General features: G+C 37.3%; 1 long non-coding RNA gene across 1 annotated transcript in view; it reads right to left on the bottom strand.

Annotated features, from left to right (window-relative positions):
* Positions 1 to 216: 216 nt before the first annotated feature.
* The window catches only part of LOC141422541 (uncharacterized), a 94368-nt gene continuing 73513 nt past the window's right edge, over positions 217 to 21071 (bottom strand). The window contains exon 5 of the long non-coding RNA XR_012447159.1: positions 217 to 2262. This is a non-coding gene — a long non-coding RNA (uncharacterized lncRNA). The remainder of the gene's footprint in view (positions 2263 to 21071) is intronic.

Below are 21071 nucleotides of genomic sequence, written 5' to 3'. Positions count from 1 at the left end.
ATTGCTTATACTCTCTCTACAACAAAATTAGAGATAAGGGCAAAATAGTTTCTGCTGGGTATTGAGGGGGGGAGTGGGAGGGGGTGGAGTGGGTGGTAAGGGAGGGGGTGGGGGCAGGGGGGAGAAATAAACCAAGCCTTGTATGCACATATGAATAATAAAAGAAAAATGAAAAAAAAATCCCGAGAGGTAGGCAGTATTACTTTCAAAAGGTAACTCAATTCTCATAGTTAAACAATGTGCAAGACACCCCTGTTTTTAACACAGATTGTATTGTGCCATAAGATACATGTGTTTCTCCATTTCATCTGAACAGGGTAGTTTTCATAAAGTGAATGATTCTCCCACTTCAAAACTCTTTCAGATAGCAAGATTTCCTTTCACAAGGTAACTCTGTTCTTACAGGTAAACAATGTGCCAGACCCTCCTGCTTCTAACATACATGGTTTTCTTCCAAGTGATACAATTCTTCTTTCATTCACTTGAGGGGAGGTATTTTGCACAAAGGTTTGTTCCACACATGAAAACCTGAGAGGTAGGCAATATTCCTTTCAAAACGTCACTCAAAAATCATAGGAAAACCAAGTGCCAGACACTCCTGTCTTCAACACAGATTGTATTGTGCCATAAGTTACGTGTTTCTCTATTTCTTCTGAAGAGGGGATTTTTCATAAAGTGAATGATTCTCCCACTTCAAAACATGTTCAGATAGCAAATTCCTTTCACAACATAACTCTATTCTCCCAGGGTAACAATGTGCCAGACCATCGAACTTCTAACATAGATGGTTTTCTTCCAACAGATACAGAGCTTCTTCCTTTCACTTGAATGGGACTATTTTGCACAAAAGTTATGTTCCTCACACTTAAAAAACCTGAGAGGTAGGCAGTATTCATTTCAAAAGGTAACTTAATTCTCATAAGGAAACATTGTGCAAGAAACCCTTGCCTCTAACACAGACAGTATTGTTTCATAAGATGCAGGTGTTCTCCATTTCGTCTGAAGAGGGTATTTTTCATGAAGTGAATGATTCTTCCATTTCAAAACGCTTTCAGATTTCATGTGTTCCTTTCACATGCTAACTCAATTCTCACAGGGAAAGAATGTGCTACACCTTCCTTCTTCCAACATAGGTGGTTTTTTTCCCAAGAGAAACAGTGTTTCCTCAATTCACTTGAATGGAGCTATTCTGCAGAAAGCTGATGTTCCTCACACTTGAAAATCCCAAGAGGTAGGCAGTATTCCTTTCAAAAGGTAACTCAATTCTCCTAGGAACCAATGGGCATGAAACTCCTATATCTAACACATATTGTATTGCCCCATAAGATACATCTGTTTCTCCATTTCATTGCACAGGGAATTTTTCATAAAGAGAATGATTCTCCCAATTCAAAACCCTTTCAGATCACAAGTATATCTTTCACAAGCTGACTCATTTCTCACAGGGAAACATGGTGCTAGACGCTCCTGCTTCTAACATAGATGGTTTCCTTCCAACAGATATAGAGCTTCTTCCTTTCACTTGAATGGAGCTATTTTGGCAAATGGTGATGTGTCCCCACACTTGAAAACCCTGAGAAGAAGGCTGTATTCTTTTAATAAGGTAACTCAATTCTCATTGGGACACAATCTGAAAGACACTCCTGCTTCTAACACAGATTGTAGTTCTCCATAAGATACATGTGTTTCTCCATTTAGCCTGAAGAGGATATTTTTCAAAAAGTGAATGATTCTCCCACTTCAAAACACTTTCAGATCAAAAGTGTCCTTTCAAACCTAACTCAGTTCTCACCGGGAAACAATATGCTAGACCCTCCTGCTTCTAAAACAGATTTCTTCCAAGAGGTACAAGGTTTTTTTCATTTCACGTGAATGGAGCTATTTTCCACAAAGGTGAAGTTCCTCACACTTGAAAACCCTGAAGGTGACAAAATTCCAATCAAAAGGTAACTCAATTCTCATACAAAAATAATGTACAAGACACTTCTGCCTCTAACTCAGCTTGTATTGTGCATAAGATACATGTGTTTCTCCATTTTTTCTGAAGAGGGTATTTTTCTAAAGTGAATGATACTCCCACGTCATAACACTTTCAGATCACAAGTATTCCTTTCACAAGGTAGCTCAATTCTCACAGGGAAATAATGTGTTAGACCCTCTGGCTTCTAACATAGATGGTTTTCTTCCAGTAGATAGAGTGCTTCTTCCACTCACTTGAAAGTTGCTATTTTGCACAGTGGTGATGTTCCTCACACTTGAACCCTGAGGGAGGCAAAATTCATACAAAAAGTAACTTAATTCTCATAGGGAAACAATATTCAAGACACTCCTGCCTCTAACACAGATTGTACTATTCCACAAGATACATATATTTCTCCATTTATTCTGAAGAGGGTATTTTTCATAAAGTGAATGATTCTCCCACTTCAAAATGCTTTCAGATTGTGAGCATTCCTTTCAAAAGCTATCTCAAATCTCACAGGGAAACAATGGGCTAGACTCTCCTGCTTCTAACATGAATGGTTGTCTTCCAACACATACAGAGCTTCTTCCATTCACCTTATTGGAGCTATTTTGCACAAAGGTTATGTTCCTCACACTTGAAAACTCTGAGAACTGGGCAGTATTCTCTTCCAAAGGTAACTCAATTCTCATAGGGAAACAATGTGCCAGACTCTCCTGCCTCTAACACAGATTGTATTGTACCATAAGATACATGTGTTTCTCCATTTCACATGAACAGGGTATTTTTCATGAAGTGAATGATTCTTCCACTTAAAAACACTTTCTGATTGCAAGTATTTCTTTCACAAGCTAACTCAATTCGCACAGGGAAACAATGTGCTAGACCCTTCTGCCTCTAACACAGATGGTTTTCTTCTAACGGATACAGAACTTCTTCCATTCACTTGAATGGAGCTATTTACACAAAGATGTTTTTCCTCACATGTCAAAACCCTGATAGGTAGGTAGTATTCCTTTTAAAGGGTAACTCAATTCTCACAGGGAAACAATATGCAAGACATTCCTGCCTCTAACACAGATTGTATTGTTCCATAACATGCATGTGTTTCTCCATTTCATGTGAAGAGTATATTTTTCATAAAGTGAATGATCCTCCCACTTCAAAATGCTTTCAAATCGCAAATATTCCTTTCATGAACTAACTCAACTTTCACAGGGAAACAATGTGCTAGACCCACCCTCCTGTTTCTAACATACATGGTTCTTCAAAGAGATACAGTGCTTCAACCTTTCATTTGAATGGAGCTACTTTGCATAAAGGTGAAGTTTCTTACACTTGAAAACCCTGAGAGGTAGGCAATATTCCATTCAAAAGGTAACTCAATTCTCAAAGGCAAACAGTGTCCCAGACACTCCTGCATCTAACACAGAATGCAGTGTGCCATAAGATACCTGTGTTTCTCATTTTGTCTGAAGAGGGCATTTTTCATAAAGTGAATAACTCTCCCACTTCAAAACGCTTTCAGATATCAAGTGTTCCTTTCACAAGCTAACTCAATTGTCACTGGGAAACAACATGACAGACCCACCTGCTTCTACCAGAAGTGGTTTTCTTCCCACATACAGAGCTTCTTCTGTTCACTTTATAGAGGTATTTTTTACAAAGGTTATGTTCGTCATACTTGTAAACACTCAGAGGTAGACAATATTCCTTTCAAAAGGGAACTCAATTCTCATAAGGAAACAATCTGCAAGCACTTCTGCCTCTAACACAGACTATATTGTTCCATAATATACATGTGTTTCTCTATTTTGCCTGAAGTGGGTATTTTAAGCAAGTGAATGTTTCTCCCTATTCAAAGCACTTTCAGGTCTCAAGTTCTCCTTTCACAAGCGGACTCAATTGTCAGATGGAAACAATGTGATAGACCCTCCTGCTTCTATATAGATGGTTTTCTTCAAAGAGATATACTGCTTCCTCAATTCACTTGAATGGATCTATTCTGCAGAAACCTGATATTCCACTCTTGAAAATCCCGAGATGTAGGCAGTATCCCTTTCAAAAGGTAACTCAGTTCTCATATTAAACAATATGACAGACACTCTTGTCTTTAACACAGATTGTATTGTGCCATAGGATATATGTGCTTCTCCATTTCTTCTGAAAGGGGTATTTTTTATGAATGAATGATTCTCCCACTTCAAAACGCTTTCAGATAGCAAGTACTCCTTTCACAAGGTAACTCTATTCTTGCAGGGAAACAATGTGCCAGACCATCCTTCTTCTAATATAGATGGATTTCTTCTAATAGATACAGAGCTTCTTCTTTTCACATGAATGCAATGATTTTGCACAGAGGTTATGTTCCTCACACTTATAAACCCTGAGATGTAGGCAGTATTCCTTTTAAAGGTAACTCAATTCTCATATGGAACCACTGTGCAAGAAACTCCTGCCTCTAACAAAAACTCTCTTGCTCTATAAGATACATGTTGTCTATATTTCATCTGAAGAGGTAGTTTTTCATAAAGTGAATGATTCTCCCACTTCAAAATGCTTTCACATCGCAAGTTTTCTTTCAGAAGCTCACTCAATTCTCACAGGAAAACAATGTGCTAGACCCTCCTGCTTCTACTATTAATGGTTTTCTTCCAAGAGATACATTGCTTATTCAGTTCACTAAATGGAGCTATTTTGCACAAACATGATGTTCCTCACACTTGAAAACCCTGAGAGGTAGGCCATATTCCTTTCAAAAGGTAACTCAATTCTCCTCAAAACAATGTGCATGAAACTCCTAATCTAACACAGATTGTTTTGTTCCATAAGATATAGGTGCTTCTTCATTTTGTCTGAAGAGGGTATTTTTCAAAAAGTGAATGATTCTTCCACTTAAAACGCTCTCAGATCTCATGTATTCCTTTCACATGCTAACTCAATTCTCACAGGAAAACAATGTGCTACACCTTCCCTCTTCTAACATAGATGGTTTTCTTCCAAGAGATACAGTGCTTCCTCAATTCACTTGAATGGAGCTATACTGCAGAAAGCTGATGTTCCTCACACTTGAAAATCCTGAGAGGTAGACAGTATTCCTTTCAAAAGATAACTCAATTCTCCTCAAAAGCAATGTGCATGAAACTCCTAATCTAACACAGATTGTTTTGTTCCATAAGATACAGATGCTTCTCCATTTCGTCTGAAGAGGGTATTTTTCAAAAAGTGAATGATTCTTCCACTCAAAATGCTCTCAGATTTCATGTATCCCTTTCACATGCTAATTCAATTCTCACAGGAAAACAATGTGCTACACCTTCCTTCTTCTAACATAGATGGTTTTCTTCCAAGAGATACAGTGATTCCTCAATTCACTTGAATGGAGCTATATTGCAGAAAGCTGATGTTCCTCACACTTGAAAATCCCAAGAGGTAGGCAGTATTCCCTTCAAAAGGTAACATAAATATCATAGGAAAACCAGGTGCCAGACACTCCTGAATTTAACACAGATTGTATTGTGTGCCATAACATACATGTGTTTCTCTATTTCATCTGAAGAGGGTATTTTTCATAAAGAGAATGATTCTCCCACTTCAAAACGTTTTCAGATAGCAATTACTCCTTTCACAAGATAACTCTAACTCACAGGGAAACAATTTGCCAAACCATCATACTTCTAAAATAGATGGTTTTCTTCCAACAGATACAGAGCTTCTTCCTTTCACATGAATGGAACTATTTTGCACAAAGGTTATGTTCCTCACACTTAAAAACCCTGAGAGGTAGGCAGTATTCCTTCAAAAGGTAACTCAATTCTCATAGGGAAACACTGTGCAAGAAACTCCTGCCTCTAACACAGACTGTATTGCTCCATAAGATACATGTGTTTCTCCATTTCATCTGAAGAGGTTTTTTTTCTAAAAGTGAATGATACTCCCACATCAAAAAGCTTTCAGATCATAAGTTTTCCTTTCACAAGCTAACTCAATTTTCATAGGGAAACAATGTGCTAGACCTTCCTGCATTGAACATACATCATTTTCTTACAAGAGGTTCAGTGCTTCTTCCATTCACTTAAAAGGAGATATTTGGCACAAAGGTATGTTCCTCACACTTGAAAACCCTGAGAAATAGGCAATATTCCTTTTCATAGGGAACTCAATTCTCAGAGGGAAGCAATGTGTTAGACCTCCTGCCTCTAACACAGGTTGTATTATTCCATAAGATATATGTGTTTCGCATTTCATCTAAAGAGGTATTTTCATAAAGTGAATGATTCTCTCACTTCAAAACGTTTTCAGATTCCAAGTATTCCTCTCACAAGCTAACTTAATTTTCACGGGTAAACAATGTGCTAGACCCATGTGCTTCTAACCTATGTTGTTTTTTCCAACACATACAGTGCTTTTTCCATTCACTTGAATGGAACTATTCTTCACAAAGGTGGTGTTCCTCAAGCTTGAAAACCCTGAGAGATAGGCAATATTCCTTTCAAAAGGTAACTCAGTTCTTCTAGGAAAACAATGTGCATGAAACTCCTGCAACTAACACAGACTTTATTGTTTCATAAGATACATGTGTTTCTCAATTTCATCTGAAGAGGGTATTTTTCATACAGTGAATGATTCTCCCACTTCAAAACACTTTCAGAGAGTAAGCATTCCTTTCACAAGTTAACTCTATTCTCACAGGGAAACAATATGTAAGACCATCCTGATTCTAACACAGATGGTTTTCTTCCATGAGATACAGAGCTTCTTCCATTCATTTGAATGGAGCTATTTTGCACAAAGGTGATGTTCTTCACATTTGAAAACCCTGACAGGTAGGCAATATTCCTTTCAAAGGGTAACTCAATTCTCAAAGGGAAACAATGTGTGAGACACTCCTGCCTCCAACACAGATTGTATTGGCCCATAAGATATATGTGTTTCTTCATTTCATCTGAAGAGGGTATTTTTCATCAAGTGAATAATTCTCCCACTTAAAATGCTTTCAGATCCCAAGTATTCCTTTCACAAACTAACTCCATTCTCCCAGGGAGACATTGTGCTAAATCCTCCTGCTTCTAACATAGTTTCCTTCCAAGAGATACAATGCTTCTTACATTCACTTGAATGGAGCTATTTTGCACAAAGTTGATGTTCCCCACACTTGAAAACCCTGAGAGGTAGGCAGTATTCCTTTCAAAATGTAACTCAATGCTCATAGGGAAACAATGTGCCAGTCACTCTTGTCTTTGATACACATTGTACTATGCCATATGATACATGTGTTTCTCCATTTTGTCTGAAGACTGCATTTTTCATCAAGTGAATAATTCTCCCTCTTCATTATGCTTTCAGATCCCAAGTATTCCTTTCACAAACAAATTCCGTTCTCCCAGGGAAACAATGTGCTACATCCTCCTGCTTCTAACATAGATGGTTTTCTTCCAAGAGATTCAATGCTTCTTCCTTTCACTTGAATGGAGGTGTTTTGAACAGAGGTTATGTTCCTCACAATAGAAAACCCTGAGAGGTACAAAATATTCCTTTCAAAGGGAAATCAATTCTCACAGGGAAACAATGTGCAAGACACTACTGCCTCTAAAACAGATTGGATTGTTCCATAAGATACATGTATTTCTCCATTTATTCTGAAGAGGGTATTTTTCATAAAGTGAATGATTCTCCCACTCCAAAACGCTTTCAGATTGTAAGAATTCCTTTCAAAAGCTATCTCAATTCTCACAGGGAAACAATGGGCTAGACTCTCCTGCTTCTAACATGAATGGTTGTCTTCCAACACATACAGAGCTTCTTCCATTCACCTTATTGGAGCTATTTTGCACAAAGGTTATGTTCCTCACACTTGAAAACTCTGAGAACTGGGCAGTATTCTCTTCCAAAGGTAACTCAATTCTCATAGGGAAACAATGTGCCAGACTCTCCTGCCTCTAACACAGATTGTATTGTGCCATAAGATACATGTGTTTCTCCATTTCACGTGAACAGGGTATTTTTCATGAAGTGAATGATTCTTCCACTTAAAAACACTTTCTGATTGCAAGTATTCCTTTCACAAGCTAACTCAATTCTCACAGGGAAACAATGTGCTAGACCCTTCTGTCTCTAACCCAGATGGTTTTCTTCCAACAAATACAGAACTTCTTCCATTCACTTGAATGGAGTGTTTTGCACAAAGATGTTTTTCCTCACATGTCAAAACCCTGATAGGTAGGTAGTATTCCTTTTAGAGGGTAACTCAATTCTCACAGAGAAACAATATGCAAGACACTCCTGTCTCTAACACAGATTGTATTGATCAATAATATACATGTGTTTCTCCATTTCATCTGAACATGGTATTTTAAGCAAGTGAATGTTTCTCCCAATTCAAAACTCTTTCAGGTCGCACATTCTCCTTTCACAAGCTGACTCAATTATCACACACAGGGAAACAATGTGCTAGACTCTACTGCTTCTATATAGATGATTTCCTTCAAAGAGATACAATGCTTCTTCCATTCACTTGAATGGAGTTATTTAGCAAAAACGTGGTATTCATCACACTTAAAACCCTGAGAGGTAGGTGGTATTCCTTTCAAAAGGTAATTCAATTCTCATAGGAAATAATGTGCAAGACACTCCTAGATCTAACACAGATTGTTTTCTTCCATAAGATACATGTGTTTCTCCATTTCATCTGAAGAGGGTTTATTCAAAAAATGAATGATTTTCCCAAGTCAAAACACTTTCCTATCACAAGTATTCATTTCCCCAGATAGTTCAATTCTCACAGGGATACAAAATGCAAGACCTTCTTGCTTGAAACATAGATGGTTTTCTTCCAAGAGATACAATTCTTCTTCCCTTCACTAGAATAGAGCTATTTTGCACAAAGATGATGTTCCTCATACTTGAAAACCCTGAGAGGTAGGCAACATTGCTTTTGAATGGAAACTCAATTATAATAGGGAAACAACAGGCAAGAACTCCTGCCTCTAACACAGATTGTACTGTTCCATAAGATACATGTGTTTCTCCATTTTGTTTGAAGAGGTCATTTTTCATAAAGTGAATGATTCTCCCTCTCAAAACCCTTTCTGGTTGCAAGTATTCATTTCACAAAGTAGCTCAATTGTCTCAGGGAAACAATGTGCTAGACCCTCGAGCTTCTAACATTGATGGTTTTCTTCCAAGAGATACCTTTGTTCCTCCCTTCACTTGAAATGAGCTATTTTGCACAATGGTGATCTTCCTCACACTTGAACCCTGAGAGGTAGGAAGTATTCCTATCAAAAGGTAACTCAGTTCTCCTAGGGAAACAATGTGCAAGATCCTCCTTCCTCTAACACAGATTGTATTGTTCCATAAGATATATGTGGTTCTCCATTTCAGCTGAAGAAGATGTTTTATAAAAGTGAATGATTCTCCCATTTCAAAACACTTTCAGATCACAATATTCCTTTTACAAACTACTCAATTCTCACAGGGAAACAGTGTGCTAGACCCTTTGGCTTCTACCATTAATGGTTTTCTTCCAAGAGATACAGTACTTCTGTAATTCACTTGAAAGGATCTATTTTGCACAATGGTCATTTTCCTCACACTTGAACCCTGAGAGGTAGACAGTATTCCTATCAAAAGGTAATTCAATTCTCATGGGGAAACAATGCTCAAGACACTCCTGCCTCTAACACAGATTGTAGTTTCCCATAAGATACATTTGTTTCTCCATTTGATCTGAAGAGGGTGTTTTTCATAAAGTGAATGATTCTTTCACGTCAAAATGCTTTCAGATTACATGTATTCCTTTCATAATTTAACTCAATTCTCACTGGGAAACAATGTGCTAGACCCAGCGGCTTCTAACATAGATTGTTTTCTTCCAAGAGATACAGTGTTTCCTCAATTCACTTGAATGGAGCCATTCTGCAGAAAGGTGTTTTTCCTCACACTTGAAAATCCCGAGAGGTAGGCAGTATGACCTTCAAATGGCAACTCAATTCTCATAGTTAAACAATATGCCATACACTACTGTCTTTAACACAGATTGTACTGTGCCATAAGATACATGTGTTTCTCCATTTCATCTGAAGAGGGTATTTTTCATAAAGTGAACAATTCAAAACGCTTTCAGGATAGCAAGATTTCCTTTCACAAGCTAACTCTATTCTTAATGGAAACAATGTGCCAGACCATCCTGCTTCTAACATACATGCTTTTCTTCCAACAGACACAGAGCTTCTTCCTTTCACATGAACGGAACTTTTGCACAGAGGTTATGTTCCTCACACTTAAAAACCCTGAGGTTAGGCAGATTTCCTTTCAAAAGGTGATGCAATTCACATAGGGAAACACTGTGCAAGAAACTCCTGCCTCTAGCACAGAGTGTATTCCTCCATAAGATGTCTGTGTTTCTCCATTTCATCTGAAGAGGGCTTTTTTCTAAAAGTGAATGATTCTCCAACTTCAAAAAGCTTTCAGATCACAAGTATTCCTTTCATAAGCTAACTCAATTCTCACATGGAAACAATGTGCTAGACTTCCTGCTTCTAACATACATGGTTTTCTTACAAGAGATTCAGTGCTTCTTCCATTCACTTGAAAGGAGATATTGGACACAAAGATTATGTTCGTCACCCTTGAAACCATGAGAGGTAGGCAATATTCCTTTCGAGAGAGAACTCAATTCTCAGTGGGAAACAATGTGTTAGACCTCCTGCCTCTAACACAGGTTGTATTGTTTCATAAGATATATGTGTTTCCCATTTCATCTAAAGAGGTATTTTTCATAAAGTAAATGATTCTCCCACTTCAAAACCTTTTCATATTCCAGGTATTCCTCTCAAAGTCTAACTCAGTTCTCACAAAGAAACCTAGACCCTCTTGCTTCTAACATAATTCTTTTTCTTCCAAGAGATACAGTACTTCTTTCATTCACTTGAAAGGATCTATTTCCACAATGGTGATTTTCCTCACACTTGAAATCTGAGAGGTAGGTTGTATTCCTAGCCAAAGGTAACTCAGTCCTCATGGGGAAACAATGTGCAAGACACTCCTGCCTCCAAAACAGATTGTATTGTTCCATAAGATACATGTGTTTCAACATTTCATCTGAAGAGATTATTTTTCATAAAGTGATTGATTCTCCTACTTCAAAACTCTTTCAGATCAAAAATATTCCTTTCAAAAGTTAACTCAATTTTTACAGGGAAACAATGTGCTAGACCCTCCTGCATCTAACATTGATGATTTTCTTCCAAGAGATATATTGCTTATTCCATTGACTGAATGGACCTATTTTGCACAAGGGTGATGTTTCTCACACTTGAAAACCCTGAGAGGTAGGCAGTATTCCTTTCAAAAGGTATCTCAATTCTCCTAGGGAAACAATGTGTATAAAACTCCTGCATCTAACACAGATTGTTTTGTTCCATAAGATACAGGTGTTTCTCCATTTCGTCAAAGAGGGTATTTTTCAAAAACTGAATGATTCTCCCACTTCAAAACACTTTCAAATCACAAGTATTCTTTTCACAAGGTACCTCAATTCTCACAGGGAAAACAATGTACTAGACCCTACTTCTTCTAACATGGATGGTTTTCTTCCAACAGATACAGTGCTTCTTCCATTTACTTGAAAGGATCTATTTTCCACAGTGGTGAATTTCCTCACACTTGAAACCTGAGAGGTAGGCTGTATTCCTAGCAAAAGGTAACAATTCTTATGGGGAAGCAATGTGCAAGACATTCCTGCCACTAACACAGATCATACTGTTCCATAAGATACATCTGTTTCTACATTTATCAGAAGAGGTTATTTTTCATAAAGTGAATGATTCTCCCATTTTAAAATGCCTTCAGATCACATGGTTTTGTCTCACAAGCTAAATTAATTCTCACAGGGAAACAATGTGCTAGACCCTCCTGCTTCTAACATACAGGGTGTTTGTCCAAGAGATACAGTGCTTCTTCCATTCACTTGAATGGAGGTATTTTGCAGAAAGGTTTTTTGCTCACACTTAAAAAACATGAGAGGTGGGCAATATTCCTTTCAAAAGGTAACTGAATTCAATAGGAAAACAAGGTGCAAGATCTCCTGCCTCTAACACACATGGTATGGTTGCATGAGATACATGTATTTCCCAATTTCATCTGAAGAGGTCATTTTTCATAAAGTGAATGATTCTCCCACTTCAAAATGGGTTCAGATCACTAGTATTCTTTTCACAAGGTAGCTCAGGGAAACAATGTGGTAGACCCTCCTGCTTCTAACATATGGTTTTCTTCCAAGAGATTCAGTGTTTCTTCCATTCACATGAATGGAAGTAGCAATATTCCTTTCAAAAGGTAACTCAATTCCCATAGGGAAACAATGTGCCTCTTACACAGATTGTATTGTTCCATAAGATACTAGTGTTTCTCCATTACATCTGAAGATGGTATTTTTCATAAATTGAATGATTCTTCCACTTCAAAATGCTTTCAGATCACAAGTATTCCTTTCACAAGGTACCTCAATTCTCACTGGGAAACAATGTGCTAGACCCTCCTGCTTCTAATTTACATGGTCTTTTCCCAAGAGATTCAGTGCTTCTTCCTTTCACTTGAATTGAGATATTTTGCACAAAGTTTATGTTCCTCACACTTGAAAACCCTGAGTGATAGGCAGTATTCCTTTCAAAAGGTAACTCAATTCTCATAGTTAAGCAATGTGCCGCACACTCCTGTCTTTGACACAGATTGTATTGTGCCATAAGATACATTTGTTTCTCCATTTCATCTGAAGAGGGTATTTTTTGTAAAGTGAATGATTCTCCCACTTCGAAACACTTTCAGATAGCAAGTATTCTTTTCACAAGGTAGCGCAAATCTCACAGGGCAACAATGTGGTAGACCCTCCGGCTTCTAACATAGAGATACAGTATTTCTTCCATTCACTTGAAAGGAGCTATTTGTACAGTGATGATTTTCCTCACTCTTGATCTCTGAGAGGTAGGCAGTATTACTATCAAAAGATAACTCAATTTTCAAGGGGAAACAATGTGCAAGGCATTCCTACCTTTAGCATATGATATATTTTTCCATAAGAAACAATGTTTCTCCATTTCTTCTGAAGAGTGTATTTTTCACAAAGTAAGTGATTCTCCCACTTCAAAACATATTCAGTTCACAAGTTTTCCTTTCACAAGCTAACTCAACTCCCACAGGGGAACAATGTGCTAGACTATCCTGCTTCTAACATAGATGGTTTTCTTCCAACAGATACAGTGCTTCTTCCTTTCACTTTAATGGAGTTATTCTGCACAGATGTGATGTTCCTCACACTTGAAAACCCTGAGAGGTAGGCAGTATTCCTTTCAAAAGGTAACTCAATTCTCCTAGGGAAACAATGTGCATGAAACTACTGCATCTAACACAGATTGCATTGTTCCATAAGATACATGTGTTTCTCCATTTCATTTGATGAGGGTATTGTCCCACTTCAAAATGCTCTCAGATTGCAAGTATTCTTTTCACAAAATAACTCAGTTCTCACAGGGAAACAATGTGCTACACCCTCCTGTTTCTAACATTGATAGTTTTCTTCCAACTGATACAGAGCTTCTTCCATTCACTTTAATGGAGCTATTTTGCACAAAGGTTTTGTTCCTCACACTTGAAAATCCACAGAGGTAGGCAGTTTTCCTTTCAAAAGGTAACTCAATTCTCATAGGAAACAATGTGCAAGAAACTTCTGCTTCTAACACAGATTATATTGTTCCATAAGATACATGTGTTTCTCCATTTCATCTGAAGTGGGTATTTTTCATAAAATGAGTGATTGTACCACTTGAAAAAGCTTTCAGATCACAAGTATTCCTTTCAGAAGCTAAGTCAATTTTCACAGGAAAACAATGTGCTAGATCCTCCTGCTTCTAACATAGATGGTTTTCTTCCAAGAGAGTCAATGCTTCTTCCAGTCACTTGAATGGACGTATTTTGCACAAAGGTTATGTTCCTCACACTTGAAATCCCTGAAAGTAGGCAACATTCCTACCTCTAACACAGAGTGCTAGACACTTCTGCCTCTAACACAGATTGTATTGTTCTATAAGATGTATGTGTTTCTCCATTTCATCTGAAGAGGGTATTTTTCATACCCTCATCACAAAGGTGATGTTCCCCAGACAAGAAAACTCTGATAAGTAGGCGTATTCCTTTCAAAAGAGAACTCAATTCTCATAGGGAAACAATGTGCAGGACACCTTTGTCTTTAACACAGATTGCATTATGCCATTAGATACATGTGTTTCTGCATTTCATCTGAAGAGGGTATTTTTCATAAAGTGAATGATTGTCCCACTTCAAAATGCTTTCAGATTGCAATTATTCCTTTCACAAGCTAACTCTATTCTCACAGGGAAACAATATGCTTGACACTCCTGCTTCTTGCACAGATGGTATTTTTCCAAGAGGTACACGTGTTCCTTCAACTCAGCTGAATAGTGCTATTTTGAACAAAGTGAATGTGTCTTCTTTTTGTAAACACTGAGAGCTAGGCAGTATTCCTTTTCAAAACTAACTCAATTCTCATAGGAAAACAATGCGCAAAACACCCTTCCTTCTAACACAGTTGGTATTGTTCCAAGAGATACCCATGTTTCTCTAAATCTTCTGAGTAGGGCTATTTTCCATTAAGTGAATGTTTCTCACACTTAAAAATGGTTGCAGATATGGAGTATTCCTTTCACAGGCTAACTCAGTTCTGCTAGAGTAAACATTGTCAAGACACTCCTGCTTCTGACATAGATGGTATTCTTCCAGGAGATACATGTTTTTCTCTAATTCATCTGATTTGGGCTAGTTTTCATAAAGTGAATGTTTCTCCTACTTAAAAATGCTGAGAGCTAGGTAGTATTCCTTCCAGTAGCAAACACAATTCTCATGGGGAAACAATGTGCAAGACTCTCCTGATTCTAACATTGATTGCTTTGTTCCAAAAGATACACGTGTTTCTCCAATTCAATTGAATAGGGCTATTTTTCATGAAGTGAATGTTTTCCTACTTGAAAACACTGACATACGGGAACATTCCTTTCACAAGCCAACTCAGTTCCCATAGAAAACAATATAATAGACACTCTTGCTTCTAGCACATGTGGTATTTTCCAAGAGATACATGGGTTTCTTCAAATGAACTGAGGTGCTATTTTGTACAAAGTGAGTGTTTCTCTCACTTGAAAATGCTGAGTATTCCATTCACATGCTAACTCAGTTTTCATAGGGAAAACATTGTTAAATGTTTTAATTACATTGTTAAATACTGCTTCTCTTCTAGATTGTGTTCTTCCAGGACATACAAGTGTTTCTCCATTTCAGCTGAATAGGGCTATTTTTCAAAAAGTGAATATTTCTCCCTCTTGAAAATGCTGAGAGGTAGGGAGTATTTCTGTCACATGCTAATTCAGTTCTCATAGGGAAACCATTGGCAAGACACACCTGCTTCTAACATAGATGGTTTTCTCCCAAGAGATACACGTATTTCTCCAATTCTCCTGAATTCAGCTATTTTTCATAAGGTGAATATTAATCCTACTTACAAAAACAGACAGGGAGTATTCCTTTCACAATCTACTCAATTCTCACAGGGAAACAATGTGCTAGACACTCCTGCTTCTAGCACAGATGGTATTGTTCCAAGCAATACACGTGTCTCATCAATTCAGCTGAATAGTGCTATTATGCACAAAATAAATATTTCTCCCACAGGAAAATGCTGAGAGCTAAGCAGTATTCCTTTGAAAAGCTAACTCAATTCTCAAAAGGAAAATATGTGCAACACACTCCTGCCTCTAACAAAGATTGTATTGTTCGAAAAGATACAAGTGTTTCTCCAATTCATCTGAACAGGGCTATTTTTCATAAAATGAATGTTTCTCCCTCTTGAAAACGTTGAGAGCTAGGCTGTATTCCTTTCAAAAGCAAACTAAATTCCCATAGCGAAACAATGTGCAAGACAGTCCTGCCTCTAACACAGATTGTATTGCTCCACAAGATACACATGTTTCTCCAATTTGTCTGAAGAGGGCTATTTTTCATTAAGTGAATGTTTCTCCCAGTTGAAAACACTGACAGAAAGGGAGCATGCCATTCATAGGCTAACTCAGTTCTCATAGGGAAACAAGACACTGCTGCTTCTTTTTTTAAATTTTTATTTTATTCATATGTGCATACAATGTTTGGGTCATCTCTCCCCACTTCCCCCCACTCCCTCCCTTACCCCTACTCCCTCTCCCTCCCTTACCCCCTCGATACCAGGCAGAAATTATTTTTCCCTTATCTCTAATTTTGTTGAAGAGAGAGTATAAGCAATAATAGGAAGGACCAAGGTTTTTGCTAGTTGAGATAAAGATAGCTATACAGGGAGTTGACATGCATTGATTTCCTGTACATGTGTGTTACCTTCCAAGTTAATTCTTCTCGAACTAACCTTTTCTTTAGTTCCTGGTCCCCTTCTCCTATTGGCCTCAGCTGCTTTAAAGTATCTGCTTTAGTTTCTCTGTGTTGAGGGCAAAAAATGCTATCTAGTTTTCTAGGTGTCTTACCTATCCTCATACCTTCCTTGTGTACTCTCGCTTTATCATGTGATCAAAGTCCAATCCCCATGCTGTGTTTGCACTTGATCTAATGTCCACATATGAGGGAGAACATACAATTTTTGGTCTTTTGGGCCAGGCTAACCTCACTCAGAATGATGTTCTCCAATTCCATCCATTTACCTGCAAATGATAACATTTCATTATTCTTCATGGCTACATAAAATTCCATTGTGTATAATTACCACATTGTCTTAATCCATTCATCAGTAGTGGGGCATCTTGGCTGTTTCCATAACTTGGCTATTGTGAATAGTGCCACAATAAACATGGGTGTTCAGGTGCCTCTGGAGTAACCTGAGGCACATTCTTTTGGGTATATCCCCAAGAGTGGTATTGCTGGATCATATGGTAGATCAATGTTTAGATTTTTAAGAAGCCTCCAAATTTTTTTCCAGAGTGGTTGTACAAGTTTACATTCCCACCAACAGTGTAAGAGGGTTCCTTTTTCCCTGCATTCTCACCAACACCTGTTGTTAGTGGTGTTTCTAATGATGGCTATTCTAACAGGGGTGAGGTGGAATCTTAGTGTGGTTTTTAATCTTTATGGCTAGAGATGGTGAGCATTTTTTCATGTTTTTTTTTTTTGGCCATTTGAATTTCTTCTTTTGAGAAAGATCTGTTTAGTTCACTTGCCCATTTCTTTATTGATTCATTAATTTTGGGATAATTTAGTTTTTAAAGTTCCCTACATATTCTGGTTATCAGTCCTTTGACGTGTAGCTGGCAAATATTTTCTCCCACTCTGTGGGTGGTCTCTTCAGTTTAGAGACTATTTCTTTTGTTGAGCAGAAGCTTTTTAGTTTTATGAAGTCCCATTTATCTATGCTATGTCTTAGCTGCTGAGCTGCTGGGGTTCCATTGAGAAAGTTCTTGCCTATACCTATTAATTCCAGAGTATTTCCTACTCTTTCCTGTACTGAGTTTAGAGTTTGGGGTCTGATTTAAGATCCTTGATCCATTTTGAGTTAATATTGGTATAGGGTGATAAAGATGGATCTAGTTTTGACACTGCTGCTTCTAACACCGATGGCTTTGTTCAGAGATACAGGTGTTTCTTCAATTGAGCTGAATAGTGCTACTTTGCACAAAGTGAATGTTTCTCCCACTTGAAAATGCTGACAGATAGTGAGTATTCCTTTCACATGCTAACTCAGTGCTCCTAAGGAAAACGTTAAGACAATTTTGCCTTATGCATTGAATGTGTTCTTCCAGGGGATACAACTGTTTCTCCATTTCAGCTGAATAGGGCTATTTTTCAAAAAGTGAATGTTTCTCCCTCTTGAAAATGCTGAGAGATAGGGAGTATTCCTGTCACATGAAAATTAAGTTCTCAGGGAAAGCATTGGCAAGACACTACTGCATGAGAAACATAGTGAGACAACATCTCAAGAGAAAATAGAAAATATCATTTGACATCTCAAAAATTCTTCTCATTTTTTATTAGAATGTATTCAGTATACAGGGGGGATTTATTGTGCCAATTCCCAATAGTCTTACATTGCACATTGACCCCCCACCATCTCCCTGCTCCCACAAACACTGCCCCACCCTGCTTAAAGCAATTGCAAGAGGTTTCCTCCTTCTAGTTCATGTATATGAATATGGTCCATCAACCATATTTCCTCACTTTCATCTCCTCCATTCACCCTCCCATAAGTACCCACACTGTAACTATTTTATAGTCCTGTCTTTCATTATTAATTCCAAAATCAATATTCAAAGGGGTAGTTTGTGATGTATATCAACTATGAATATTCCTAACTTTGGTCAGTTCAACCCCCTCTGTTACTCTCCCTTACCCCTTTCTCACAAACCCCATTACCCAACAGTTTTCAGTACATATCATTATGTCCTCTACCTGCAGAAACGTAATGCATTTCAATATTGTTGACTCTCATCATTCTGTTTTAATTTCCTTCCTCCTTCAAGTGCTATAGAGTAATTACACTATTATAAACATTCTACATAGGAATGTGTACACCATGTTTGTTTTTGTACATACATTTATCTTTTGGATCTATCTTCTGCATATGAGAGAAAACATCCCATCTTCGTCTTTCTAAATCTGTATTATGTCACTTAACATATGTCCTCCAATTCCATTCATTGACCTTCAAATCACATAGTATCTTTCTTCCTTATGGCTGCATAAAGCTCCATTGATATATACACCACATTTTCTTAATCCATTCATCAGTTGTAGAGCATCTGTGTTGTTTCCATAACTTGGCTGTCATGAACAGTGCTGCAATAAACATTGGTGTGAAAGTATCTCTATTGTATCCTGAATTACATTCCTTTGAGTATATGCCCAAGAGTGGTATCACTGGATCATATGGCAGTTCTATTTTTACTTTTCTTAAGGATCTCCATACTTCATACTACAACATAATGGTTGTACTAATTTACATTCTTGCCAACAGCATATAAGGGTTCCTGTTTCCCTGCATCCTTGCCTACATTTGTTATTGCTTGCATTCTTGATGATAGCCATTCTAACTGGGGTGAGATGAAATCTCAGTGTGGTTTTGATTTGCCTTTCTTTTATGGCCAGGGAAGTTGAGCCCTTCTTCATGTGCTTATTAGCCATTTGTACCTCTTCTTTTAAAAATTCCCTATTCAATTCATGTGCCCATTTCTTCATTTGGTTTTTAATTCTTTGGGTGTTGAGTTTTTGAGCTCCCTATGTATTCTGGATATTAGTCCCTTATAGATGAACATTTGAAAAAGATTTTCTTGCATACTGTGGGCAGCCTCTTAAATCTGGTGGTGATTTCTTTAGCTGTGCTAATGCTTTTAGTTTCATGTAATCCCATTCATCAATCCTGAGTCATTTGAGTTCTATAAATAGGAAGTTATTGACTATTTCTATAAGTTCCAGTGTATTGCCTGCTCTTTCCTTCACTAGCTTCAAAATTCCTGATCTTATATTGATGTTCTTGATCCACTTTGAATTGTTACTTGTACAGGGTGAAATAGTTGCATCTAGTTTCAGATTTCTACATGCAGATATCCAGTTTTCCCAGAAACATTTGTTGAAGAGGCTGTCTTTTCTCCATCATAAGTATTGGGCAACTTGTCAAAAATCAGGTAGACATAGCTACATGGTTTCATATCCGAGTCTTCTATTCTATTCCACTGGTTTTCATGTCTGTTTTTGTAACAGTATGAAGCTGTTTTTATTGCTATGGTTTTGTAGTATATTTTGAGGTCAGGTATTGTGATACCTCCTGCATTGCTCTCTTTGCTCAATACTGCCTTAACTATTTGTGGTCTTTTGTGCTTCCAAATGAATTTTAGGCTAGATTTTTCTATCTCTGTGATGAATGCCAATGGAATCTTGATGGGGATTGCATTGAACATGTAGATTGATTTTGGTAATATAGCCATTTTCACTATATTGCCCTTGCCAATTCATGAGCATGGAAGCTCTTTTCATTTTCTGTAGTCTTCTTCAATTTTTCTCTCAGTGGTTTACAGTTTTCATTGTAGAGGTCTTTCACTTCCTTTGTTAAGTTTATTACTTAGTATTTTGCCTTTTTTAGTCTATTGTAAATGGAATTGTTTTCCTATATTCTTTCTCAGCCTGTTGGTATATAGAAAGGCTACTAATTTTTGTAAATTTATTTTGTACCCTGCTACTTTGCTAAAGGTATATATGATGTCCAGAATCTTTTGTGGTTCTCAGGACTTTAAGCATAAGATCATGTCATCTGCAAATAGGGATAATTTAACTTCTTCCTTTCCTGTTTGAATTCCTTTTATTTCTTCTTCCTGACTTATTTCTCTAGCTAGGAATTTCAAAACTATGTTTAATAAAAGTGGAAAGAGTGGACACCCTTGTCTCATTTCTGACTTTAGAGAAAATGTTTCAGGTTTTCTCCAATTTAGTATGATGTTGTCAATAGGCTTGTTGTATGTAGTCTTTATTATGTTGAGGTACATTCCTTCTATTCCTAGTTTCATTAAATTTTTCATCATAAAAGGATATTGAATTTCATTGAAGGCTTTTTCTGCATCTATTGAGATGATCATGTGATATTTTACTTTACTTCTGTTAGTATGCTTTATTACATTTAATGATTTGCACATGTTCCTCCATTCCTGCATCCCTGGGATGAAACCAACTTGTTCATGATGTATGATCTTTTTGATATGTTGTTAAAATATGTTTACCAGTGTTTTATTGAGAATTTTTGCATCTAAGTTCATTAAAGAGATTGGCCTGTAATTCTCATTTTTTTGTTGTGTTTTTGTCTGGTTTGGGGATAAGCAGAACACTAGCTTCACAGAATTACTTTGGCAGTGCTCCTTCCCTTTCTATTTCACAGAAAAGTTTGAGCAGTGTTGGTAAAAGTTCTTCTTAAAAGGTCTGCTGTAATTCAGCAGTGAATCCATCAGGTCCTGGACTCTTCTCTTTATAAGACAATTGCTGCTTCAATTTCGTTACTTTTTACACATCTCTTTGGGTGATTTAT

This window comes from Castor canadensis, chromosome 4 (genome assembly GCF_047511655.1).
Source record: "Castor canadensis chromosome 4, mCasCan1.hap1v2, whole genome shotgun sequence".
NCBI lineage: Eukaryota > Metazoa > Chordata > Mammalia > Rodentia > Castoridae > Castor > Castor canadensis.
Note: the sequence above shows the minus strand (reverse complement) of the source record. Positions and strands in the feature narration are given on the sequence as shown.